Here is a 16151-nt window from a genome sequence, read left to right as displayed (position 1 = left end):
CATATTGTATTGTTTCACACTGGTCCTGAAGCAGGTGGGAATTTTTACAGGACCACATAGACTGTCTATATGTCAGGGCCCTGAGGGCACCGATAGGCTTTAACGGCCCTAAGCAGCTTGCCCTGGGGCCTCCCTCTACACCCCCTGCTCCTGGGCCCAGGAGCTCCATTGCAGCTCAGCCCCGGGGGCCTTCAGTCCCTGCCTGCGCTATTTTGTAGGTATGCCTGTGTTCAGCCCTGTCTCTGGCCTTAGTCCCTGGCTGGATTTAGGACCTATGTTGCACGTAACTTCAATTCTATCTCACAAATTTAACATGGCTCATGGAAGTTAAATTGAAGAGAGGGATTTTCTTCATTGACCTTGTAGAAGGCAGACAGACAGACTCCGATATTACTGCTCCCTCTACAGGGCTGCTCCAAGGAAAACAAGCCCGCAAGCGCACGAGCTCCGGCTCGAGCGGGCTGCCCGGGCAGCCCGTCCCAACGCCCGCGGAGGGCTGGGCTGCCCGCTGCCCGCGGGGCGCAGAGACCCCCCGCTTCCCCGCTAGAAGAAAGCAGCGCCTATGCACAAACTCCCCCTAGTGGAGCTGAGGCGAGTCAGGGCTTTTTTTTTTTTTTTTTTTTTTTTGACCCGATTTCGCGCTGGGCGATGTGCAGCCTCCCCCGTGCGGTGCAGCCCGCGGGTGTGTGTCCTCGCCCCCTCCAGCTCCCCCGGCGCCCCGCAGCGCGTCGCCGTGAGCGGGAGGACGTCGCGGCTCCCCCCACGCAGCCTCCCCCCCCGCCGCGGTGCCGCGGCTCTGCGCAGCCGGCTCCGCGCCGCGCCCGACGGGCGGGCGGCCTCGCCGCAGGTGTGGCGTCGCGCAAAGCGCTGGACTCCGCCGCTGCGGAGCGAGGATTAAACCACCGGGAAAAAGAGGGATGGGGAGGAGGGGAAAAAAAAAAAAAGCTGGAGGCTGGTATTTGAAGGATGCGGGACTGGTAGCTTCGGGTATGCACAAAATCCTGGGGAATTGCTGCTGCAGCAACAGGCGGCTTGGCCGCCGCCTGGCCGGCGTCGCTTGCGCGCCCTCAGCCTCTCCCCGGCCGCGGCTCCCGGGAGCACGGGCGCCTTCGTGCGACCGGGCGGAACAATGGGCGCTCGCGATGCGCTCCCCGCCCAACAATGTCTCCTCGCCCGTAGCAAGGGGGGGGGCAGCGTGCCCCACCCCGCCTAGGAGCTAACTGCACCTTGCGGTGTATCAGACAAACGAGCAAGCAAAACCCAAATCCATTTTATTACCCGATATTTTTCCAAATCGAAACTTATGGGAAATAGGATCCCTCGGCTAGCTCGCACATCGCATCCCTGCAGCACAATAGTCTTGCCTGGTCCAACGCACCTCCGCGCCCACCAACCGACGCGAGTGGCACGCTGTGCATCCGGCCTCTCGCCGGGCCCTGTTCCGATTGCGCTTGGTCTTTATCGAAAATACAAGCCAGAATTATCCTCCTGCTTCTCACTGTAGAGCTACGAGGCTCTCACTAGATGCTTGTCCCCAAACGAACGGGAAATGTCTTTTCTTTTCCCTCCCGAAAGATGGTTGGCTGGTCCCGGCGCACCCGGAGCGGTTCCCCTCCGCGGCCCTGCACCGGCGTCTCCCGCGGGGGATTCCGCAGTCGCTGCGCGCTCGCGGCGGGGCCGTCGCGGCGGCCGAGGCATGCCTTCCGCGGCGGCGGAGCCGGCGAGCCGGGCGCCCATCCCCGCTGCCCTGCCCGCTCTCGGGGAGCAGGGGGCGCCCCAGCCCCGCGCATCGCGCCCCGGCGGCCGCAGCGGAGCGGCGCGCAGGGCGCGCCCGGCCCCGCCGCACCCGGGCTGCGGGAATGGTGGGGGAATTTCAGGGAGCCGGTGCGGTCTGCCCTTAACTGGGGAGGGCGGCGCGGATCCGGGGGTTGCTGTTACAGCCCCATGGACGCTTTGGGGCATGGGGAGAAATGAGAGATACCAGACCTTAAGCCCGAGCCATCTTCCCGCTAACTCTCCAGCTGCAGGAGCACCCGAGGCAGATCCATTCTCCTGGGAAATGAGTTGCTTTCCTCTTTTTTTTTTTTTTGCCTCCCCCCCCGTTTTTATAGGACAGACCCTTTCCTTAAGCATGCCAGTAGCACAAACGCCTGGGATTTTTCAGCCTCTTCCGTCCGCGCCGCCCCGCTCCGGAGGGGAAGCGGGCTCCCTCGCTCCTCAGAAAGGCAGCACGCGTAGGCAGGCGTTCCGGCTTGCGCGCTCCCTGCGCGGCGCGGCGCGGCGCGGCGCGGCTTCCGCCCTCGGTCGGTCGACGCCAGCCCCGCCGGGGCGCGGGCGCGCTGGGCGGCGGAGCGCCCCGCGCCTCGCCGTGCGGCTTCGCGCCCGCTGCCTCTGGGGAAGGAAGAGCGGCTTCTCCCTTCCCACTCCAGGATCCTCCCTGGGATCCGGTTAGCTCGGGGGGGAGGGGGAATAAGGTTGCCAGGTGCGTTTCTGGACCTCCCGAGCGAGTCCTCCCGCCGCGGGCCAGGCTAATATTTAAAACCTTGGGTCCGTGCGCCCCCTAAGCGTGAACGCCGCGCAGCGCATCCCCTGCCTACGAGCCTCTAAAATAAATAAATAAGTGCGTGTGGCTTTTGAACTGCCCACAGACTGTCACAGAGAAGGGGGGGAGGGAGGGAAAGAGGGAGGGGGAGAGAGTGAGAAATGCAGAGGCAGCAGCCGCGGTAGCGGCGGCATTGCTCCAGCAGGCACTAGTCACTCCAGTCCCGGCGAGCGAGCGGGGGAGAGCCACAGCACTCAGACCGAGCCGAGCGGGCACTGGGCTACCTGGGACTCTCTTGGTGACACCCCAGCACACAAGTACACAAAGGGCGAGAGAGGAGAAATATCAAAAGGTAAGGAGCAGCATATCTCGCTAACGGCGTTTACATGGCAGCCCCCGAGAGCTTTGCATTTATTTTTATTTTATTCCGTGCGTGTCTCAAATGTGGGGAAAGGAGATGTATGTTTGAATTGGAAGGAGTGGGGAGAGAGGAGCAGATTGGGAGTCGCCTCCCCAGGCACATTTTAGGATTATCGCTGTGAGGAGCTATTATATTCCCCGAGAGAGAGCTCCTAAAACCGAATTCGAGGCACAAAATGGATTAAAGGATATTCTGTGGAATTTAAATGCCCGATAACGCTTTTTTTGGGGTGGGGGAGAGGAGAGGTCAGGAAGCGATGGGTGTGGTGGGAAAAATAGTGTTTTACGCTGTATTTCTTTTTGGTATCATGAATCTGTTTCCAAAGGGAGGCTGCTTAACAAAAAAATCCCCGAGTCTATCCATGAGGCGAAGCGCTCGGAGAAGAAAACGCAGAGCGCGGAGAACGTGGCAGGGCGGCGGGGAGGGCTGGTGGTGCAGGGAGGCGCCGGCGGGGTTACGCGGCTGTGCGAGGGCTGCGCGGCGGTGGGGGCTGCGCTGCCCCAGCGCAGCGGCTCCTCTTTCGGAGGCAGCTAACGTGGGAAAACGGGCAGCCGGCAAGCAGCCCGCGGAAGCCGTGGCGAGGTTAAGTGCAGCGCGTGCCTATTGTGGCTCGCAACAATGTGATCGCTCTTGATGAGGCAATAAAAGGGCTTATTGCTTTAGCGGTCACGAGTGTGCGTGAAAATGACAGCGGACGCGGCAACAATTGTAATCCCGGCTCTTGACAAGGCTTTATGTAAATGCTTTTTGGAGGGGTTAGCTGCGTTAGTGCTATCTGGGCAGGGGCTACAAGCCAGCCGTCAAAAAAGGCAAGAGACCGCCGCTGCCTCTGCCAGTGCTGCTTCTGCAAGACTGCCTGACTCCCAAACGCATTTATTTCATGAATATTCATCGAATGCTTTCCCTCTTCCAACAGATTCCTTTTTTTCCCTTTTTCTTTTTTCCTCAGTAAAGGAAGCTACATATCCCTGTAGCTTTTTTTGTTTCTTTCCTCCCTAGACCCACCTCGCCGGGTCGTCTCTCTCTCCCCCCCCGCCCCCCCCCCCCGCGTGTCTTTAAAACGTGGCTCTTGCAGCGAACTTCCCCACGAGTTGGGGGGCTACTGCAAGGGACACACACGCACGCTTGTCACGCCGGGTGGGTGCGAGAGGGCCCCGTACCGCTGCTTTTTGGGGCTGGCCGAGAGACACTGCAGCGAAAATGAATGAAGCGGCGCCGTAATTACCGATTCCTTTGTCTTGGCCCGGCGCATGCGCGGAGGCGGGGGCGCGGGACCCGCCCCCCCCCGTCGGGGATCGGGCCCGCGGCGGAACAAAGGCGCCCGGGCCGCCGCCGCTCCCCCGCCCATTAAATAGCGGCGCTCGAGGGGCGCACGGACACGCGTGGCACCGCGCAGCTGGTAACGTGCCGGAGGGCTGAGCAGCTAAAGAAAAAAGACCTTCCCCCCCCGATTTACTGAGACGAAATCTGGCATTTTTGAGGGGGAAGAATGCTGCTGCTCCTCTCAGCCCCTGGCAGATTTGGGTGGGCGGAAGGCGAGCGGCTGCAGGGGCGCCCGCGCAGCTCCCCATCCCCCGCAAAGCCGCCTTCAGGGAGCAGCGCTGAAAATGGGGTGACCGCCGTCAGCTGGCGTGGCCGCCCGATTTATCGCAAAAGCTGCTGTTTGCTTGGCTCCTCCTCTGACCGGGGGGTACTCTCCAGCCACACTAACAAGGCAGGTCCATTTATGGGTCCTCTTGGTTAAAGAGCGCGAAGTGGATTTAATTTACGTGCCGCAGTTAAATTCCATGTTAATGGTCTCGTAAAGAAGCCATGCTACGGGGACGTGCTTGCGGAGAGACTCCATCTAGGGGGAGACACTCCTGTTCTGCATTGCCATACTGTCTTCTAAAGCATCTCCCTCTGTCGAGGGCGAAGAGGCTTTCTATAGGAAGATTTTTTTTTTTTTCAGTGCGACATCTTGAAATCTCTTTTGTTCAAGTTGTTGCATCTTGATGCTGGCATCGATGCTTGTTCCTCCTCCAGCCCCTTTCTTTCCGGAGGAAAGATACTTTTGTCCAAAATTAGGATACATGTTTCTCTTTAAGGTGGGCATTCTTAAGCACATTATAAATTGGTAATTTTATAAGAGACTGTTGGTTTCTGACCATAGATAACTGATATATGTGCTAAGCCCAGGTTCAAGATTATAACAGAATACTGCAGTTGTGCTCACAAATGGGTGCCTGGACAGAGGGTGCTGGTGGGTTTTATTATTTCCCCGCCAGCGTTACGAATATTAGCTTGATATGTTACACCCCAGGACCTCTCAACTTCACCTTGTGATTACTTGGTATTTCCCGTGTTTTCAGTGAAGGCCACTTCTGAAGAAGTGCTGCCATCAGAGCCTTAAAATCTGCCATAATGTCACCGCCCTGCTCTGTGATGCACAGGTGCCTGCCAAGGCACCTCCTAGACCACTGAACAGGCTTCAATACCAAGGTTTTTTTCCATTGTAGCTGTTCCCTATTAAACATAGGAGCACTGAAACTGTGGAGGTGGGACCGCTGAACCAGGGGAAGATGCGGCATCTGCAGCTACTGCTGTCTCCAGTGGAGATACCTTTCCCTGCAGGTTCCTTATGTATTCTGTGATTTTCTGAGAATTTTGGGTGGAGGAAGGAAACACAACCACCAAGCATTAGTGTGGGAGGGGAGAAGGGAAGGGGTAAGGACATGACCAAAGGTTTTTGCATTTGCTGTCTCTACTCATCTTGCAGTTTTGCTTTGTGGTCTTCCTACCTACTGGATGTTATGCGGTGGATACTTCCCTTTTGTATAGCTGTTTTAGGTTCAGCTGGAGAGCATTAACTCTGTTCTATGGACAGAATAAACCTCCAAAGATGGGAAAATCGTGGTGGCTCTGTCTATGCTTGTGTGCTTCATGTATGAAAGAGCTGATTGTGTAATTCAGGGAGTTTGTTCATATTTAGCTGCCAAAAGGCGTATCACACAGCAGTTTTTTCTGTTGAGATGAACCTCTGAGAGTATCATATCCAGTTAAAATACAAACAAGGTTAACTGATAAAACTATTGTTCCAGTTATGGTATGAAGCAATGATCAGGCTTTTTTTTTTTCTTCTTCGGCCTGTCTTCCTATGCTTCTTTGCATTTGAAGTGTAACACCCGCTGAGGCAACCTAGTAATAAAAGATTGATTAACCTCAAAAAGAATCATCCCTTTGGAGCATACCCTCTCCTTGAGGTTGCTCCAAAATTTCAGGACTGTCTTTAGAACTGTCTCCAGGCCTTATGTATTAGTGTGTTTGGTCTTTCAACATTAAGCATCTGGAATAAATTGTGTTTTCCAACTGAAGCTTCTCTATTTGCACTGTGTTCCACCGCTAGCCTTGCCCCATGCAGTCAACCATGAAGTCCTTCAGCAGAGCCTCCTGTGTCCAGGACAGCTTCAGTCTGAACAATTCTTCCCTTGTGCAGGCATCTGCACATGTCCTGATGGGATACACTGACTTAACTAGAAGCTGGAATACAGAATAGTTTGCAAGCTCAGAGCAGGGCAGAAACAGGCCTTCCCATGAAATCCTGGCAGACTTCCATGCCGCCACATTTGCAAGTGCTCAGCTACCATTGTGCTACTTATCTTTTGAAAACTTACCTTTGAAAGTTGATTTTGCAATAATTTTGAAAGCAAGAACTTCAAAATCTTTCCTTTTTTCCCTGTCTGCAAGGAGGGGGTGCTACATTTCTATTTACACTTTTACATGGAAATCTCTGGTCTTGATTTAGGTCTGTAGGTATTACTGTAGTGCCCTTGGGTGCATTGTAAATTTAATGGCTAAAATCTGAGTTCTTCAAGTAAGAAAACTGTATGGCATTCAAATATAATGAAGAGTTATCTGCTGACATTGAAGACTCTACCTTCTTTCCTACAAGCGTAGTAAAGGCAGGCCATTTTGAAGCGCTGTACAGATGTTCTGGAACAGCTTCATAACTAAAGAAAGAAAACCTAGGAGGGGCTTGGATTATTTCTTTTTTGTCAATCAGGAATGACAAGAATGAGGTAACAACTAGAGAAATCAAAGAAATTCCTAAAAGCATTAGAGACTTGAAAATAGAAACCATATGCAGCATAATAGAGGTTTAATGCATTAGCAGGAAATGCTTTCAAGATAAAAAAAATGCAGGGGGAAGAAGGGGGGGAAGCACCTCATGCAGAATGAAAAGGACTTTAAAGTCTTCTCTGCAACGTCTTGTTTCTCACAGCAGTCTTTCTTAAAAGCTAGCTAAGCTTCTCACTTCAAGATGGAGAAATGTGGTTAGTATAAAAATGTAGCTATTGGTTATGTGATACAAAAATTCGTAGGTTTAAAATAGAAATGGATTGATAGCAACATGATTCCTCAAACATGAGAGATGCCTGACTTGCCAGATTCTGAAAATAAAATCCTTTGACTTTTTTCAGCACACCAGTAAATGTAAAGAGATACTGATTTTTAACACATGTGGAATGGTCAGGTTTTGCCTGGGAGCAAGATGTGTAGTAATTCCCTCTTAAACACAGTTAATGGAATTTAACTCTGAGGAGACAGTTTTATTAATAAAACCCTTCTGTCTTAGGATATAAATCAGAGCAGATCTCTTTTGATGTGTTTGGTATTGTGTGCTGCAGAATACAGCTAAGTAGGCTGTGTAGTGATGTGACTTGGGGAGTATAGATTGGCAAGTACCTCCCCAATACTGCAGAGCTGGGAAAGCCGCATGCTTTTTGGTCACGTTACCTAATTTAGATTTTAGCCTGGCAAATAGTGCCACATAGGATTATGTTCTGCCAATACAGAGATTTTATTTTTTCTTACTCTGTAGGAATTTGAATATCTCTTCAAAAGGCAAGATTTAATTTTATGTATGCTCCTCTCGCAGCTGTTCAAAGCAGCATGTGCTTGATGCTTAATGTAGACTGTAGGATTGATGGTAGGACCTTCATTTTGTTTGGTGATTTTCTGCGCTTATGAAAGGTACAACACTGAATGTGTAATAAGATCAGGTTTTAACCACATACTTTTTGCTACTTGTAAAGGTTTCTTGTTGAAAACTTGCTAATGATGTCATGATGGTGGTTGTAGTAACTTCCCATTGGCATGAGTAGGGCATGAATGCACATAAACTTTCCCTTCTGGCAAAAGCCTAGTAACTACAACTGCAAAGCTTCCCTAAGGGATTACTTTTAATGGCAGAAATGTATGCCATCACCACTTTAAATGACAAATGGAAGCTGCTGCCATAAAAGTAGTAAAATCAGTGACTGCTGTCCATCTCATAGTCCAATAGTCCTTAAAATACTCAATGGGATGTAGAAGGACAGAGCCCCTATAGAAGGACAGAGCCTTCTTTTATTTGTCAAATTATCTTCTGCTATTACTGTTTTCCTTATGTGACTGGTTGGTGAAGGAAGAGCTTGTATTCAGACTTATACCTTGAACTTATTAACTGTTTTAAGATAAGGCTGATGGTTGCATAGCAGGATGCTGTAGATGTGCATTTGCTAAGCAAATTTCTGATGACTGCTGAACTATGGAGAAGAAATGAAGCAGTTAGACAAAACAAAGAACAGATCAACAATAACACAACTGATACGTGTCTCTCTCTGTATCTAACTACCTTAGGAAAGCACAGACAAAGCAAGTGCAAATCCGGATGTAGAAAACCCGGTGCAAACCCCCAGCTGCAAACGTAGTCAACATGGGAGAGTAAAACTGTGACAAACACTTTGGTGTATCTGCTTGTCCAAGATAAACTGGAGCTTGCAAATTGCTTCATCAGCTTTCTGTAATCACAGTTCCTCAAAGCAGGGCAGTGTGTAATTTTGCCAGCAAAGAAAACAGGCTAAAGGTGGTACAAAACTCCACTGGGGCCTGGAAATGGATAGGGCAAAACCTGTCAGCATTTGATGCAGGACTGAGATAATTACAGTGTTCCCCATTAACATGCAAAGTTTCTTGTTGCTTCTTTGGCCAGCACTGCTAAGTGCATGGGTGACATTTGCTACAAATTGCACTGAGTTGGTGGGAGGAAGCAAATTCAGCAAGCTCTGAGATGGCGAAAGCAGCTTCTCTTGGTTTCTTGCTTTCACCACAAAAGCTGAGGCAAATGGGGAAGATGTGCTAGCCACTCTAAACAACTGGCTCCCAAACCAGATGGGCTGAGAGAGAAGGGCTAATTCTCCTCAGGTCACCCCACTCAGCCCCATGCACGTGCTCCACATCTGAGAAAGCACAGCCCGTGTTGGGAACAGCTGGGCTTGCTGAAGAGTGGCGGAGAGCTGCCTGCTCTTGCTTTCCTGTTCAGATGGACAGGCCCTGTGAAACAAGGGAGACAACAGGTCCTCAGAGAGTAATAGTGAAAACCTGCCAAGATTTTCCAGCTACCTCCATTCCATTCTTTGCTTGAGAGGATGGCATGCCGTTGGTTTGTGACTTCATTTCACTAGGAGCTTACACTCACTCAGTTTAAGTCAGTCAGTGAGGCCTGCTGAATATATCTGAGTGCTCAGGATAGCCCCGAGCCTCTAATTCAAGTGCTTAAATTAGGGAAATAAAGCAAACGTGGAAACCCATCTCTTCTGTGCAGTCCATAAACATTCGTAGGTGAAAGTCTCCTGATGCCTCTAGAAAGTTGCATGTGGGACATAAGAGTCAAGAAGGGTGGCATGGAGTTGTCCATGCAGACGCATTTTTCTGACGGATCTGTTATCATTCACAGGGAAGGCTTTAGATGAAGAAGGCATTGTCCCTTCTCTGTTCCAGTCCTCTGTTCTCCTTCCTCTTTTCCCGCCCTCAATGATCTTCATCTTGAAGAAAAAAATCCTTCAGTACAAGGAGACCCCCTTTAAAGCTACTTGTGGCAGTCTGAGATTCCACCAGTATTGTACATGTTAATGATTTCCTCAGTGCTAATCTCCCTAGGTGATATTTAGAGGAACAGTCAGCTTTCTGCACAGTAGCCAGAATTTTGCATCCAGTTGCCTTGACTGATGACATTGCCTTAATGAATAATACCTTTAGAGCCAAGCTAAGTAAGTGTTGCCATGTGCACGTAAATATTATATCTCACCTGAGTGTACTTTCTCTGTGCATGTAATACTGAATAAAATCTTCAAAAGAGCTCAAGAAAACTAACATTGAAGTAGTTTTTTATAAGCACTCGAATAATTACTAGATCACTGCAAGTTCACCTGTCATCCTCTTCTCTAGATGAATCGGTTACTAACTAGCAGATTCATGAACAAATTACTGATGGTGATGGCAAGAGCAATGTGGCATGTGGTCCCTCCTTCCTGACTGAACAAGGCACCGCATTGACAATCCAGTAAGGCATAATGTCAGGAAAGTGGCCTTCAGTCCTGAGGTAGCTTCTGTTACCAATGGCTCAAGCTTTACTGAAAAACACCTACAGGTATTTGTTTTTGTAAACTTCTCTTGCAACAATGCTGTCGCCAAGGTGTTATGGAGAGGTGCAAACATGTCAGAGTCAACAAATGACAAATATAATGGATCTCGCTTGCTTCAAGGGGGCTAAATGTTGCGACTTTAATACCTGCCATCTCCATTTTAACTTGAAGTTGATACGTGGTTGATGGTATTGAGGGGAAAGAACTGGCTTTGCGTACCCTCCCACAGCTATTGAGTGTGTGAGGCAAGGGGTTGAATGCTTGAGCCCTTCACCAGCTAAAACATGGAGGTCGCAGGGAGAGAAGGAAGGAATGAAACAACTTACTAGTTCTGCACAGGTTTGTGGTGCAGAGAAAAGTGTGTTCAGAAGTTTGCTGTGTAACAATGGCAGTAAATTTAGAGTCTGAGAATAGAAATATGTGTCTCAGCAGCTTTTACATACTTTCTACTTCAAAAATGAAGTCTTTTGGTACACTTGCCACTGGTTAAAGAAGCCATTCGATACTCTTTTTGATAAAGCCTTTGTATTCTAGCATATTAGCATATACCTTATATATCTCTGTGCGTATCACATATTTGTAAATGTGCCACAGTAAAAAATGTTCAAGTGTCTCCAAGCTGGTGGTTCTCATTCATCAGCTAACCTTGGCTCTGTATCCTTGCTCATCATTTCCTTGAGGATCATTTGTCTGTATTTCAATTAAATTATCACATTGGTTATGTTGCTGATTCCCTTGGTTATCCTTTCTAGAAGATGGTATTTTCAGCTGTGAGCTAACACAACCTATTCCAGAGAGCATCCTGTTCATCACACACTAACATGCAAGGTGGGCATTAGCAGATATGCCAAATGCAGTAGGATCTATGTCATAAGCTTAAGTCTACTGTCATTCCTGTGTAATAAGCAGGGATGTGAAAACAGAGCCATTAATTTGTAGTACTTTAATTTTAAACTCTAAAACTCATGTTACTAGACCCCAACTGTTTGCGCGGGTATGGCTGCCAAATCTGGATGTTCACTAGACTGAGATCGTATCAACATGAAAGCTTGGTCTTAAACAAAGTTTTATGCAAATACTATAACTTTATAGGAATCTTCTAGTGTTTCCAGCCAAAATCATTCAACACTTTTAACTTCTCAGCACTTGAAATATTAATGTGGTTTCTCCTTCTGCTGACTGAAAGAGAATAGATTTTTTTTTTCCTTTTGAAATGATGTTTTAGTTTTAAGCAAAACTGGCTCTTAACTAAATGAAAAAACTGTATGGGAGAGTTTGCATTGCCAGTCTTATTTTCAAGAAGTACTAGATTTGTTTGGGTCTCACAGGGCATCAAACACATTGCTGGACTATCACAATTAAAATACATTAGTGAGTAGCAAAACCTTCCAAAACACATTCAGAGGGGAAACATTTGCTATTATAATAGACAAAGCTTATCTGCCAAACTGTGGCTTTATTGGACTGCATATTGCATAAAAGCCAGCAGCTGTCACAGTCCTATTGGCCTGAGTTTCTTCCATAAAGAAACTTTTCTTTGGATCTCCTCCAGTTGCTTAAAATTTTCACTGTGCCCAAATAAAGCATAACATATGTAAATGATGGGGACAGTAACATAATTACTGTACCAATTCATTATGAAAGTCATCAAGATGAATGCACCATGTTCAGGCCAAATGAGTTCATGATGGCAACTATATATGCCTTTTTTCTAAAGGACAAGTTTGTTACTGCAGATACAGTGAAGACACAACATTGCCTTTGGTCACTGTGGAAGGTCCCCAGGTAGGCCAGAGAATTGAAGTGGATCAATTTAGATCATCTCCTGCACAGTGAGCTCCCAAAGAATACCAAAAAACTCAAAGGGCCTTATTTTCATTAGAATAACAACTTGTCATCTCGGATAATTAACTTTTTAAGTAGAGAAAACTCACAGTGATTAGGAAACCAAAATAATAGATAAAAGGTTTATTCACAGCCCACACTCTGCCCACTGAGTCCTTTCAAGTTTGAAATACTAATGTTGGCTCTAAGTGCTCTGTGTTTTTCTGAGTTGCAGCAACTTTGCAGGATCCTCTGGTCCTGAAGAAGTTCCTTTCCAACACCTCTGAGGTCTGACTGTGAGGTGGCACTTGGACAATTTCTGTTCCTGAACTGCAGGTTCCCCCCTTGAATCTCTTGCCTGTACCACCTTGCCGTCTCTGGAAACCTTCTCCCTTCTGAGCAGTCTCAGAGACTCCTCAAGGGAAGGAACTGACTCTTCTGACTATCTCACTCTTCTTCTTAAAACCAGCAGATAACATGAGACTGTCCATCGGAGTTTTCTCGCAATCTTGCAAGCACAGTGGCTTTGGTGGGGCTGTATCTGTGGGGCATATGTGGTCTAAAGTGCCAGGCATCGGCTGCTCTGCTCATGGTGTTCATGGAGTCCCTGCACTGGAAAAGAGACCAAATAGCTAACTTAATTATTACAAATGCTCTGTTTTGTCTTAATTAATCTAGCCATATGATTCTGTCTCCCTGATCTAATTAGCTAGGGAGATAGTTAAATATAACTTCATGTATCTAGGCACATTTAACTCTCCTTGGTTAAATCTGCTTGCGGTTCCTAAGAGACTATATTTCAAAGTGCCATAGTTATGAAGTCACAGCTGGGAATATCTCCTAGCTACCCTTCATCTGCAATAAAAAATTATACAGTGCTCATTTTAATTAGCATAGTTAAATACATTTTTGTGTTAACAATACACTTCATAAGTTATGTTAGTCTTTCATGAGAACAAGGAGGCATCTTTCTCTGTTCTAACACTAAGGACTAGCAGGTACTTGTGCTGTACCAGAGTAATGGGATTTCCATTGTTCGGGTGGATAAACATAACTTTGGACAGTATATGGAAAATTTTTGCCCTTTGCTCTGCTGCAGGTGGAAGTTAGTCAGTAAGATGAGTTAGAATAATTTGAAATTAATAAATCTTAGTAAAAATTTCTTGTCTCTGCAAACATTTCCCATAAAACTTGCACTCTGTAGTCATAAGGAATTTATGATCAGATTTACCGTAAAGAAGAATTTGTTGACCGGTGATGGACAACATCAATAACAGAGTTTCACTTCCTAGTTGTGCAAAACTTTTGCTACCAGAATTGAATAAATTACCTTTAAACTATTCTGAAGTGAACATCTGAGAATTTTCTTTCATGTACTATCTGTTGAATATTTAAGGTAATAATACTTGCATGGGTCATATGCCACATGAAAGAGAGATGCTGTTCAAGTGGATGAACATGTAAACAATAACAATAATCAGACATGACCTATCAAAGGAAAAAATGAAAACACTGATTTTGTGTAGTGTAAAGGAGAGAATGATGTTTTAAGAATAGGTAAGACAATCATTTAAATATAATTCATTCCACTTTGGGGCAAGAAGATCTCTTGAGGTCCCTTCCGGCCCTGCACTTATGAAATTAGGAACATGTGTGACCTCTGGAGTGCGCTTGCTCTTGAGTTCAGAGAAGCTAGTTCAGTTGGAACAAAAGCATTCTCAAGCATCCAAATTTATCAGAATGTCTGAACTCTATTAAAATAGTGATCAAAAGATAAACCTTCTGTTACTATGATTTATGGATATAGTACATGCTACTAAGTAATATCCAGGCAAGGCTTTTCTAGAGCTGGTACAAGAAGATTTTATTTATTGCTGCCAAACAGCATGGGATACTGATCAAAGATTTCTGTATAGCACTTTTTGACAAAATCCCTGACATGTACTGAAAGTCTGTTCTTAGAAATGGGGCTGATATAAAAACTGGAGTGAAGTTTCTGAAAATGATTGAGATTTTTCAGTTCCTAAATTGTATTTCAAGGCAGCAATATGCAGTCATGTGGGTACGTTTGAAAATTTTACTCCATAAGCCCAAAATAAAATTTTGTAAATACATCTGAGGACAGCTGTGCAATATTGATTTATACAGCGCTAGGACCTCTTTTGTTACTTAATCTATAGGCTACAGAAGCATATTGTTGGGTTGTTGCACAGATGAGTGGAGGAGCTAACTGTGTAAAGAGGCTATATACACGTTTTCAACCCATGGTTGCTCAAACTTAATGCTATAATAACAATAGCCTTGAAGGCTGAGCCTGATATAAATTAGGCTCATTTCTAAAGAAACCCTTGGTGTGTATTCATAAAAGGTTTTGAATAGACTTAATGTGTAGCTGAACAAATATCTTTGTGCAGTCTATTCTGTGGGCAGGTGGGCAGCTGCCGTTCAAGTTCCCAATTCAATGGCATGGGCTGCCCCTTCTGCAGCTCCTTTGGGTACGTGCTTGAAATCAATCAACCTTTAGTACCTGAGGGCAACCTGAGATTTATTTCCTTTCCATATGGGCTTACTGGAAGTCATTTTGTACTCCTGAGAATCACTTGCAGGATTCAGATGTATGTGATGTATGTTTCTATTTAACAAATGAGATTCTTGGCTAGTTGCCCATATCTTGGTGTTGCTAGAGATGAGGAAATGCTCACCTTCGTTTAACTGCTCACTGGGAGAATATTTAGCTGTGTATGGATTTTGAGCTGTGCACAACAGTGCTGTCATGTGATGCTTCCTGTATTAGGAACACTGGTTTCGGTGTAAACTGTGCATACAGACACCATTTCAACTTCAGTGAATCTTTCAATAACCGAGGCATGTTTGGGAACAGAACTAGGGCCATGGGCCTGATTCCATTTTTATTTGCACCATTTATCAGTAAGTATTTTCTCTGAATCTAACTGAGTTATGTTAATAAAGTCAGAGTTGTGGGCTGCTAGAATTTTGTTAATTTGGATGGATGGGTGGGCAGCGTCGGTGGGTCTGATGTGCTGCAACAATGTTTGTGTTTATGTTCAAAATACATAAGCATTTGCCAAAACGTTAAATCTGAGCATTCTGTCATGTTTGCCTTCTTTTCCCACCTTTCACTTTTGGGTGGCTCCTTCCTAGTTCCTTTAAGAAACTAATGGTAGGTATATTTGGATAGCATTGCTGTTGAAGACAAGTTTCATACTGCCTAAAGAGGAAGAAGGATTATCTTCTTAATCTGTGGAAGATACATGTGTGCAGCAGTGCTCTTCTCATGTTGAGCAGATAGGTCAGGAAAAAATATACCTTAGGCTAGGATTCATTTGGTCAGAGACAGAATCTCTAGCATTAGGTCTTATTAATATTAATAGCTCATATAAACGAGCACAAAGGGCTGTAGAATAGTCTGTAGACTTCAGAACTGACAATTTTTTTCCAGTGCATGGGTCTGTACATGAGAAACAGAGCAGGCCTAGTAATTATAGTATTTACTGATGGGAGGGAGTGTATACTAGATATAGTAAGCTATACTACTATGCAAGAGTATGTACTAGGGAGTGTATACTGGTGTATCCATGGGCTTCTTGCTTCTGTGCAGTAGATACCTGCGTGGGAGCTATTGAATGAGGATGATTTGCTAGGATGGTCTTGAGGCTTTCACTGCTGGTACTGGGTTTGAGTCAACTTCCTGGACTGGAATTGGCTTTAACTGTGCTTCTGGGATGGGCCTGGTTTGGGCAGAAGTGTGAGCATGTTCACAAGTGATCCAACCAAGCCTGTTTCATCTGCTGCTGTATGGAGTACTGCAGAACAAGCAATAGGTAAGCAGGATGAAGTGCTAAAGCTGTCCACACTGGAACTTAATTCAGAATTGATATTTCCTAGAAAACAGTTTTTT

The 16151-nt window shown here is 46.5% G+C and overlaps 1 protein-coding gene across 1 annotated transcript in view; it reads left to right on the top strand.

The window, feature by feature from the left end:
* Positions 1 to 2706: 2706 nt before the first annotated feature.
* BASP1 (brain abundant membrane attached signal protein 1) overlaps positions 2707 to 16151 on the top strand; it is a 53084-nt gene continuing 39639 nt past the window's right edge. The window contains exon 1 of the mRNA XM_013952850.2: positions 2707 to 2894. The gene's annotated coding sequence lies outside the window, so the exon portion shown is untranslated. The remainder of the gene's footprint in view (positions 2895 to 16151) is intronic.

The sequence above is a fragment of the Apteryx mantelli genome, chromosome 2, assembly GCF_036417845.1.
Source record: "Apteryx mantelli isolate bAptMan1 chromosome 2, bAptMan1.hap1, whole genome shotgun sequence".
NCBI lineage: Eukaryota > Metazoa > Chordata > Aves > Apterygiformes > Apterygidae > Apteryx > Apteryx mantelli.
Note: the sequence above shows the minus strand (reverse complement) of the source record. Positions and strands in the feature narration are given on the sequence as shown.